Here is a 10,392-nt window from a genome sequence, read left to right on the forward strand (position 1 = left end):
GAGGTTGAGATAGCGGATGATAGGACCGTGAGGGTCGGCAGAGTGCATAGAGGGTGTTCTCTTCAGTTATTTGATGAGCAGTTTTCAGTGGATCTGGTACCTATTCCCCTGCGAGGGAATAAGGTTATAGTGGGTATGGATTGGCTAAGCCCCAATGGGGCGGTGATTGATTGTGAGCTTCAGCTAGTGAGGGTTCGCACTCCCAGTGGGGGAGAGTTGGTGATTCAGGGCGAGAGGCCACAGCGAGGACCGACCTTTTGTTCCGCCGCAAGGGCGAGGCGCTATGTTCAGCAGGGTTGCGCCGGTTTTGTAGCTTACGTTTTGGATGCCCGGGAGAAGGGCAAGTCGACAGTTGATGATGTTCCTATTGTTCGAGACTACCCGGACGTGTTTCCCGAGGATTTGCCGGGGATACCTCCTGAGAGACAGGTTGAGTTCAGGATCGACCTCATTCCTGGTGCGGCTCCGATAGCCAAGGCACCGTATCGACTAGCTCCCCCTGAGATGCAGGAGTTGTCTACACAGCTGTAGGAGCTGTTAGACAAGGGTTTCATTCGACCGAGCAGTTCGCCTTGGGGAGCGCCGATCCTGTTTGTGAGAAAGAAGGATGGGTCGCATCGTATGTGTATAGATTACCGGGAGTTGAATAAGGTAACAGTGAAGAACCGTTACCCACTCCCGAGGATAGATGATTTGTTTGATCAGCTTCAGGGAGCGTCTTGGTTCTCCAAGATCGATCTACGCTCCGGATATCATCAGATGCGGGTTAGAGATGAGGATGTGCAGAAGACTGCTTTCAGGACCAGGTATGGTCATTACGAGTTTGTGGTGATGCCATTTGGGCTCACCAATGCTCCAGCCGCGTTCATGGATCTCATGAACCGCGTGTGTAGGCCGATGCTGGATCGGTCAGTGATAGTGTTCATAGATGACATCTTGGTGTATTCCAAGACGCAGGAGCAGCACGAGGAGCACCTGCGGGAGGTGCTAGAGGTTTTGAGGAGGGAGCGACTTTTCGCAAAGTGCTCCAAATGTGAGTTCTGGTTGCGCGAGGTGCAGTTCCTTGGTCACCTCGTCAACCAGAAGGGTATTCTGGTAGATCCGGCCAAGATAGAGGCCGTGATGCAGTGGGAGGTCCCGAAGTCTCCATCTGAGATTCGGAGTTTCCTAGGATTGGCAGGGTATTATCGGATATTTATTCAGGATTTCTCCAAGATAGCAGTGCCGCTCACCCGACTGACCAAGAAATCAGTGGTATTTCGTTGGGGTCCGGAGCAGCAGACAGCATTCGAGACCCTCAGGCAGAGATTGTGCGAGGCTCCGATCCTTACCTTGCCAGAGGGAGTAGAGGATTTTGTAGTCTATTGTGATGCCTCGATCACAGGTTTGGGAGCAGTTCTGATGCAGCGAGGCCATGTGATAGCTTATTCCTCGAGACAGTTGAAGCCTCACGAGGCTAATTATCCTACCCATGATTTGGAGCTGGGGGCAGTTGTGTTTGCCCTCAAGATTTGGAGGCATTACCTTTATGGGGTTCGTTGTACTATATACACGGATCATAAGAGTTTGAGGTATCTTATGGATTAGCCGAGTTTGAATATGAGGCAAAGGAGGTGGTTGGACGTGCTGAAGGACTATGACTGTGAGATCCTTTATCATCCAGGGAAGGCCAACGTGGTGGCCGACGCCCTAAGCCGCAAGGTGTCGGCGGCCCCTATCAGGGATCTGTGTATGAGGATGACAGTGATCACTCCACTGTTGGAGCGGATCAAGGAGGCTCAGATGGAGGGCCTCAAGGAGGAGAGGCAGAAGTGTGAAAGGATAGTAGGCCGAGTAGCTTCATTTGAGTACGACGGTCGGGGTTTGTTGACGCTTCATGGTAGGGTATGGGTACCGTACTGGGGTGGGGTACGGCAGGTATTGATGGACGAGGCTCATAAGTCTCGATTTTCTATCCACCCAGGAGCGACAAAGATGTATCGAGATCTTCGACCCGATTATTGGTGGCCCTGCATGAAGCGGGACGTCGCCTGGTACGTCGAGAGATGCCTGACCTGCCGGAAGGTCAAGGCGGAGCACCAGAGACCTCACGGCAGGATGCAGCCGTTAGACATTCCCGTGTGGAAATGGGAGGACATTACCATGGATTTTGTCACCAAGCTTCCCCGGACCGCACGTGGAGTGGACTCGATATGGGTAGTAGTGGATCGGTTGACGAAGAGTGCCCATTTTATCCCGATCCAGGAGAGTATATCGGCGGAGAAGTTAGCCGATATCTATGTGCGTGAGATCGTGGCACGTCATGGAGTGCCGGTATCAGTGGTGTCTGACCGAGATGTCCGTTTCACATCCAGATTTTGGAAGCGGTTCCACGACGAGATGGGTACTCGTCTCCATTTCAGCACCGCTTTCCACCCTCAGACAGACGGGCAGAGCGAGAGGACGATTCAGACTCTAGAAGATATGCTCAGGGCATGTGTCCTAGATTTCGGTGGCAGTTGGGATACGTATCTTCCGTTAGCGGAATTCTCGTATAACAACAGTTACCATGCGAGCATTGACCGACCTCCCTTTGAGATGCTGTATGGGAGGAAGTGTAGGACCCCGATTTGTTGGGGCGAGGTCGGTCAGCGAGTCATTGGGAGCACAGAGGTGGTGCTCAAGACGACTGAGTTGATCCAGCAGGTCCGTAGTAGACTGCAAACTGCTCAGAGTCGGCAGAAGAGCTACGCCGATAGGAGGCGTTCGGACTTGGAGTTCCAAGTGGGAGATATGGTCCTTCTGAAAGTCTCACCTTGGAAGGGTGTCATCAGGTTCCGGAAGAGGGGCAAGTTGGGCCCCAGATTTATTGGTCCTTTCAGGGTTTTGGCCCGGGTGGGTCGGGTTGCTTATCGGTTAGATCTTCCTGAAGAGCTTAATCAGATCCACAACACTTTTCATGTGTCTCAGTTGAGGAAGTGTTTGGTGGATGAATCAGCAGTCGTTCCCCTAGAGGATATTCAGGTTGATAGTAGCCTGAATTATATTGAGAGACCGGTCGCGATTCTGGACCGGAAGACCAAGACCTTGAGGAACAAGGAAATTCAGTTAGTAAAGGTGCAGTGGCAGCACCGGAAGGGGTCTGAGTGGACGTGGGAGGCTGAGGAGGAGATGAGAGAGCACTACCCAGAGTTATTTGCAGATCCAGCCGTAGCAGACTTCGAGGACGAAGTCTGAGTCAAGTGGGGGAGAATTGTAACGACCCGTTCCCGGTATGTTAATTTATTGGTAATTGTTGTGAGTTTTGCAAGAGGAACTCGGCGAGTTCATAGCCTGACTCGCCGAGTGGGGTCGCGGCTGAGAGCACGCGTGAGCCGGGGACTCGGCGAGTCCATATCCTGGACTCGGCGAGTCCATCCGTCTGGATGAAACCCTAAATCCCCGGGTTGCCCACTATTTAAACCACCTTATAGCCCCATTCTCGCCTCCCTCACCCTGAGAGCACAGTGAGAAAACCCTAATCCTCCCTTGAGAGCTTATAAGTGATTTGGTGCCATTTTGTGAAGGTGGGAAGAAGGAGAAGAAGAAAGAAGCAAGGAATCGAGTTGTAGTGCAAAGATCCAAGGGCAAATCTGAGTTTATTGAGGTATTTTCGGAGTTCCCTTCTTGTTATATGCTTTAATCTTCCATTAGAGCCCTCCTAAGAGCTATTTGATGTTTGTTCCAAGCCTTATGTTTGCATGAATGTCTTAATAAGTCGAAATACCTTTGGATCTGAATGTTGGGGTGTTGTAGAGCCCATATCTTCTATCTTTTTGGAGTTACTTTGCATATTAATCATAGATCTACCCATTTTATGCATCTTTTAGCCTTATTTCCCTTATTCATGAGGTTGTGCACGTAAAGTTGGAAACTTTACGTGGTAAATCAGCTTATTGGACTCGGATCTATCAATTGTATGTGTTGGATTCAAACAAAATCGAGTAAAAATCAGTTGCATGGCGGCAACTCGGCGAGTCGGGAAGAACGACTCGGCGAGTTGGGTCGCGAGTTCCCGAGTCCTTCATTTTGATCATTGTCGAGTAAATCCAGTGAGTTAGAGAGTGGACTCAGCGAGTTGAGGGTAGACTCAGTGATGGAGGGACTCGGCGAGTTGTTCATACAACTCGGCGAGTCCAAGGCAATCTTCTTAGGATCAAGAACAACTCGTCGAGTTGTTCATATGACTCGGCGAGTCGGATGAAGATTGTCTGAGTTTGTGGATCGAATGAGTGCTCGTCGAGGCGATGCCATGCTCGACGAGTAGCAGCGGGTAGGGTTGAGGAGTGAGAATAGGGACTCGGCGAGTTGGCGGCCCAACTCGGCGAGTCAGGTCAACTGTGGGTTGACTTTGTCCGAGAGTTGACTTGGTCCGAGGGTTGACTTTGACCAAGGGTAAAAGAGTCATTTTACCCAATGCAGTGTTTAGTATTTGATTGAGTGTGTTTATGGACTTGTAGCCGGGGAGATACCGGAGCAGCAGCAGTTAGCCCTCAGAGCTATTCACTCAGCAGCCAGTTCACGAGGTGAGTTTCCTTTCAGTAGGACGGGTCTAAGGCCACAATGCCGGCCCGTTTAGCTAGCAGTAGTATCTGGATGTTATCCGATGCAGTAGTTAGCACGTTTGATGCCTTCGTGGCTCAGACAAGATTATGTGTGTTCATGTTAGTGATATGTTATGCTATGATCAGTCAGCTTCGGGCTCCGGTCCGATGTCAGCTTCGGACTTCGGTTCGATGTAGGGGACAGGGTCCCAGTTAGCTTCGGACTTCGGTCCGATGTCAGCTTCGGACTTCGGTTCGATGTAGGGGACAGGGTCCCAGTTAGCTTCGGACTTCGGTCCGATGTCAGCTTCGGACTTCGGTTCGATGTAGGGGACAGGGTCCCAGTTAGCTTCGGACTTCGGTCCGATGTCAGCTTCGGACTTCGGTTCGATGTAGGGGACAAGGTCCCAGTTAGCTTCGGACTTCGGTCCGATGTCAGCTCCGGACTTTGGTCCGATGTAGGGGATAAGGTCCCAGTCAGTCAGCTTCGGACTTCGGTCCGATGGAGGGGGCAGGGCCCCGTATGTGCTTGATATATTATTGTATGGTATGTGGTAATTTGGGGGAGCTCACTAAGTTTCGTGCTTACAGTTTCAGTTTTGGTTTCAGGTACTTCCGCAAGCAAAGGGAAGAGCTCGGGATGATGGCATCGCACACACCACCGCCTTAGCTCTAGCCTGGGATTGATTTAGTTGCTTTGATTTGATGTAGTATGATACAGTTTTCCGCACAGTATTTTATTATGGTTTGGAATACATCACGCATGGTTTTATTATATGATGCTCTGATTACAGTTTGGAATATATTAAAAACAAAAATTTTTGGGTCGTATTTTTGGGTCGTTTCAAAAACTTTGATTTTCATGGTTAAAATGTTAAAACACCCCCTCATAAATGATTATTTAATGAAAAACTCATGTTATATGAGGCTCCATTGGGTTTAAAATGATTATTTAATGAAAAACTCATGTTATATGAGGCTTCATTGGGTTTAGATAAGTTTTTAAGGTTATTGGGTTATCCTTTTTACTATTTTTATCGGATAACCTTAATCTAATCAATATTTAATTTGATATCATTTTTTGTTATTTATTTATTTATTTATTTATTGTTGTTTTTTCTTTTATTTATTAGCATGTTCTTATTATTTAAAAAAAAAAAATCAAAACTTATCTTTTTTGGAATTACACTACAAATGCAATTTCATATGGAAAATGTAATTTCTTTCGTTCATAAAACTTTTTATGTATGATATTTTCATATCAGATAAAAAAGCTTACTTATTATTATTATTACTATTATTATTATTATTAAAAAGAAATCTTACTTTTCATATTAGAATTATACTACAAATGCAAATACAATTTTATATTGGATAAAAAAACTTACTTTTCCTCTATCGGTCCATCACATTTTCATAAACAATCTCTCTTTTTATTTATTTATTTATTATTATTATTATTATTGATTTAATTTGATTTATCTTTAACTTTAACTTTTTCTTTATTAGAATCTGATTTGACATAACTTTAACTTTATACATTATATAAATGATTCGTTCGATTCAATTCAATTAAATATTTGTTCAATTCAGTTCAAATTAACATTCACGAAATTGTCAATCATTCATTCTTATGAGAAGTTTTCAAACTAACTTGTTATGTATTGTTGATGGATAATTTTAGTTTATTCATAAGCTGTTATATGCTATATTTTTAGTGGAATTTTTTTAAATTGACAAAGTATATATTTATATTTGTTAGGAGTTTAGCAATCGTGAAAATTTAATGGAGTCGGTGCAAGAAATGATACGGTCTCTTGGATATGTGTTTGTTATTAAAAGAAGAACGATAAAAGGAAGTAGATATGTTTCAAAAATTATTTTTATGTGTGATCGGGGTAGTGTACCTAGAGGTCTGGAGAAGTCCACCAAAAAATATAGGGTTTAGAAAAACAAATTGTACATTCGAAATTTTTGTTATTACTATAAATCGGATGATGTTTGGAGGTTAAAGGTTAAAAATGATGAACATAATAATGAACCTGCAATGTATATGAAGAGTCACCCATATGCAAAGCGGTTAACCCCAAATGAATAAAAAATGGTTGAAGAAATAAAGATAAACAATGTCCCCACATGGGATATTCTATCGACGCTGATGAGACAAAATTCCAAAAATGTTTCTATAGTAAAAATAGTTTATACGTGTTACAAACTTCGAATGGATGAGCCTGGAGACCCGAGTCAAATGCAAGTTGTTTTTGGATATTTGCATTCAAAAGGATATATATTTAACCATCGTGCAAATGACATAGTTAACCATCTTGCAGAGGACATTACAAGACAGATGCTGAGTGGAATTCCTTTTCAAGAGATTGGGATACTTTAGTTAACTCATCAACATTGGTAACATATTTGAGAAATTATGCAAAACTTAAATTAAGAGAGACATATCATCTAGGTATTAACTAAGTTCTTGATTATCTCAATTGAGTCAAGTTGGATAAATACAAATTAAGAAAAATATGAATCCGCTTGGACTAACCAAGTTTTGAACTTTCACAACCATACTAACAATAGAGTTGAGAGCCAACATGCGAAGTTGAAAAAATTCTTACAGACACAACATTCTAACTTAGATAAAATTTTTTAAATCGCATAGAAAAGGTAGTGGCATCACAACACACAATGATAAAAGATATTTTAGAAACAAATCGAACTAAGTTGATGCATCGATACAACATACCCCATTTTAAAGATTTGTGTGGAAATGTCTAACACGATGCGTTGGAAAAAATCTAACAAGAGTTTGGAGTGGATTGATGCACACCAAATAACTGAGGACGATTGTGGTGCCAATTGCGCCATAGTTATGGGTTACCTTGTGCCCACGAAATTGCAATTTACTCACGTGCAAACCAACCGATACCATTATTGTTTATTGATAAACTTTTTCGTAAGCTTGATTTAATCAATGAAAATGTTACTGATGATGCTAATTTTGGTTTCGAAGAAGGCGTTAAATTGTTAAAAAGAAAGCTATGTTGAACAGTCAAATGAACGGAAATGTAGTTACGTCAGAAAATTGTGGGACATATTTTCACTATCAACAACTAGAGTTGTTGATCCATGTACTATTTTCTTTAATATATTAATTTGTATAATAATATGCTAACAATTTACTTGTTTATTCAGATGTTCATAAAAATACTCGTGGACGTCCACGATTGAGCAAACAAAAGTCCAAAAATGTAGACCACAACACCCCACTCATACCAACGCCCACCCTTACCAATACTCGTAGATGTAGTTTTTCTATGAATAGAACATATAATATAGATACCAGAGAACTTGACTTAAATTGGAACCAAAGAGGCATAATACATACTCGTTTCAAGAACCTTCAATGTCAAACTCTTACTTTAACCAAGATCAACCATTTAGCACATACTCGTTTTGAGAACCTTCAATGTCCAACTCATATTTTAACCAAGATCAACCATTTTATATTTCAAGCCCACTTATGAATGAAATTCCACATCAATTTCATCCATACGTCAGGAACATTACAAATGTCCAAGGAAATGGAAATTGTGGATTTGGGTCTATAGCGGTTGCTCTTGGTCATAGTGAACATGATTGGATTCAAATTAGGTATGATCTATACAACAAGTTATTATCACACTATCAAGAGTACGCTATGATTTATGGTGATGTTGATTTTTTAACCACATAAGTCACTCGTTGAATTACTCTGGATCGGGTTTTGCGGTATTAGAGTATTGGTTGGTTATGCCAGATACTGCTATACTCATTGATAATAGATATGGTGTTATCATTATTTATCTAAGCAAACAAGGTTCTTCAATGTGGTTCCAACATCGATATGGCCCACATGACATACCAAATCCTGCATACGTGGTTATCGTCCATGTTCACCCTAACCATTATGTAATGGTTGATTTACAAGGATCATATCTAATGCCTGATGTTTAGGATTCTCCGTACATACAAATCAGAACATTTGGCTGCATGAGAAACATTGTATAGTGCTCGATTAAATGCTTTCAATCCGCATAACGCACCATGTAATTGTAATACCAAACCAATTAATATTCATAATAAATAAAGACAAACTTTGATTTTGTTCCATTTTATACAACCTTTGGAATTTTATAATGTCGTCCGAGTTTATAATGTCGTTCGGATTTTAAAATATTGTCCGAATTTTAGACAGTTATCAATAATTATAATAATAATAATAATAATAATAATAATAATAATAATAATAATAATAATAATAATAATAATAATACGATTAAAATATAAAATAAAAAAGAATTAAAAACAAAAAAAGGAACAAAATTAGGAAAAAAAACAACAAAAGACAAAAAATCACATTGGGTGAAATTGGAAAAGAAGGGGTACTTATAGATTTTTTTTTTTTTTTTTTTTTTTTTTTTTTTTTTTTTTTTTTTTTGTAATTAGAATTGAAATACATTCATCTCTTTTATTTTATTTTTTTTATTTTTCCTTTTATGTCCATCAAGTTTTGATTTAATGCACACCAAATGTAGTATAAAGTCGTTAACTATATTATTTATGATGACATTCACGTCTCTTATATAAATGAGAGATCGAAAGTGAGTTCATATCCTACCGTCTTCCACTTTTTTAGGTGGGATTATAGATTGCAACTTTTGTTGCATAGGACATCAATTTAATGAAATACAAGGACGTAAGGTTTTGGTTAAAAGGACATTTAATGTATTCTGTAGAGATGAGATATCAGGAACGAATTGGTCTTAGTATTAGGTCACATTGTTCTTTTTTGATAGAAAAAGTTACTATTTGTCTCATTAACAAAAGTTGGTCTTAGTATTAGGTCATCATATCATATTTTTAGGAAGACACTCATATCTTTTGCACACTATGATTAGGAGCAAGTACATATATCATATTGTTCTATTTTTTGTATGGAATACGAAATAATGATACCAAATCCTAATCGGCTTATCCTAAAGTCTTAATGTGTCCCATACATCACAATATATATTGGAGTTTAACATTTCTCTATGATGATTATTTCGAAGGGTAAACCAATAATTACAAAATATATCTTACGATACGACTTTATGTCATAGATAAATCTTTATACTTTATACTTGTTGGTTTTTGAATAAAAATTAATATTAGTTTCAATATAAGAAATTTATAAAAATTTAGATAAATTACACAGACAATAAAAAAATAGAAGGAATGAAAAAAAGGAAAACCAAAAACAGCATTATAAAATATACAACTATAAACTATTATTAATTATAAAATCATAATAACAATATATACAATTATATCACATAAAATAATATATTTTCTATTTTTTAATGTTGTGCTACAAAATTTACAAAATTTTCAATACTTTGCTACTTTTGGCCCCTCATCAATTTTTCAAAGTTTTGGCACAAAAGTTTCAATATTTTGTCACTTTTGGTCCAGCTTAAACTTTTTACCACATTAGTTTGCGGAGTTAGAACTTTTGCACCTCCAACTTTGATATTCTCTAATGCTAGCCACAAAGGTTTCAAGAGTTTGTCACTTTTGGTCCATAACATTTACCAAATACGACAACTCACGTTTTTGCCACATTAGTTTGTGGAATTGTGCTTTTAGTCCCCCGGCTTCGATTTTCTACTATACAACCCTACTTTCCTCAAAGCATCATACACATACAAAATAGAAACAACAAACAAGAAAAAACAAAAAAAAACACCAAAATATGTAAACATGAAAAAAAATCAGACCGCCACGAAGCGCGAATCACCTTCTAGTT

At 40.1% G+C, this 10,392-nt stretch overlaps 1 long non-coding RNA gene across 1 annotated transcript; it reads left to right on the forward strand.

Moving 5' to 3' along the window:
* Positions 1 to 3,559: 3,559 nt before the first annotated feature.
* LOC128128893 (uncharacterized) lies at positions 3,560 to 5,337 on the forward strand. The gene is made up of 2 exons (XR_008226921.1): positions 3,560 to 3,625; positions 5,172 to 5,337. It is a non-coding gene; the product is annotated as an uncharacterized LOC128128893 (long non-coding RNA).
* Positions 5,338 to 10,392: the final 5,055 nt, after the last annotated feature.

Source organism: Lactuca sativa, chromosome 1 (assembly GCF_002870075.4).
Source record: "Lactuca sativa cultivar Salinas chromosome 1, Lsat_Salinas_v11, whole genome shotgun sequence".
NCBI classification, from domain to species: Eukaryota; Viridiplantae; Streptophyta; class Magnoliopsida; order Asterales; family Asteraceae; genus Lactuca; species Lactuca sativa.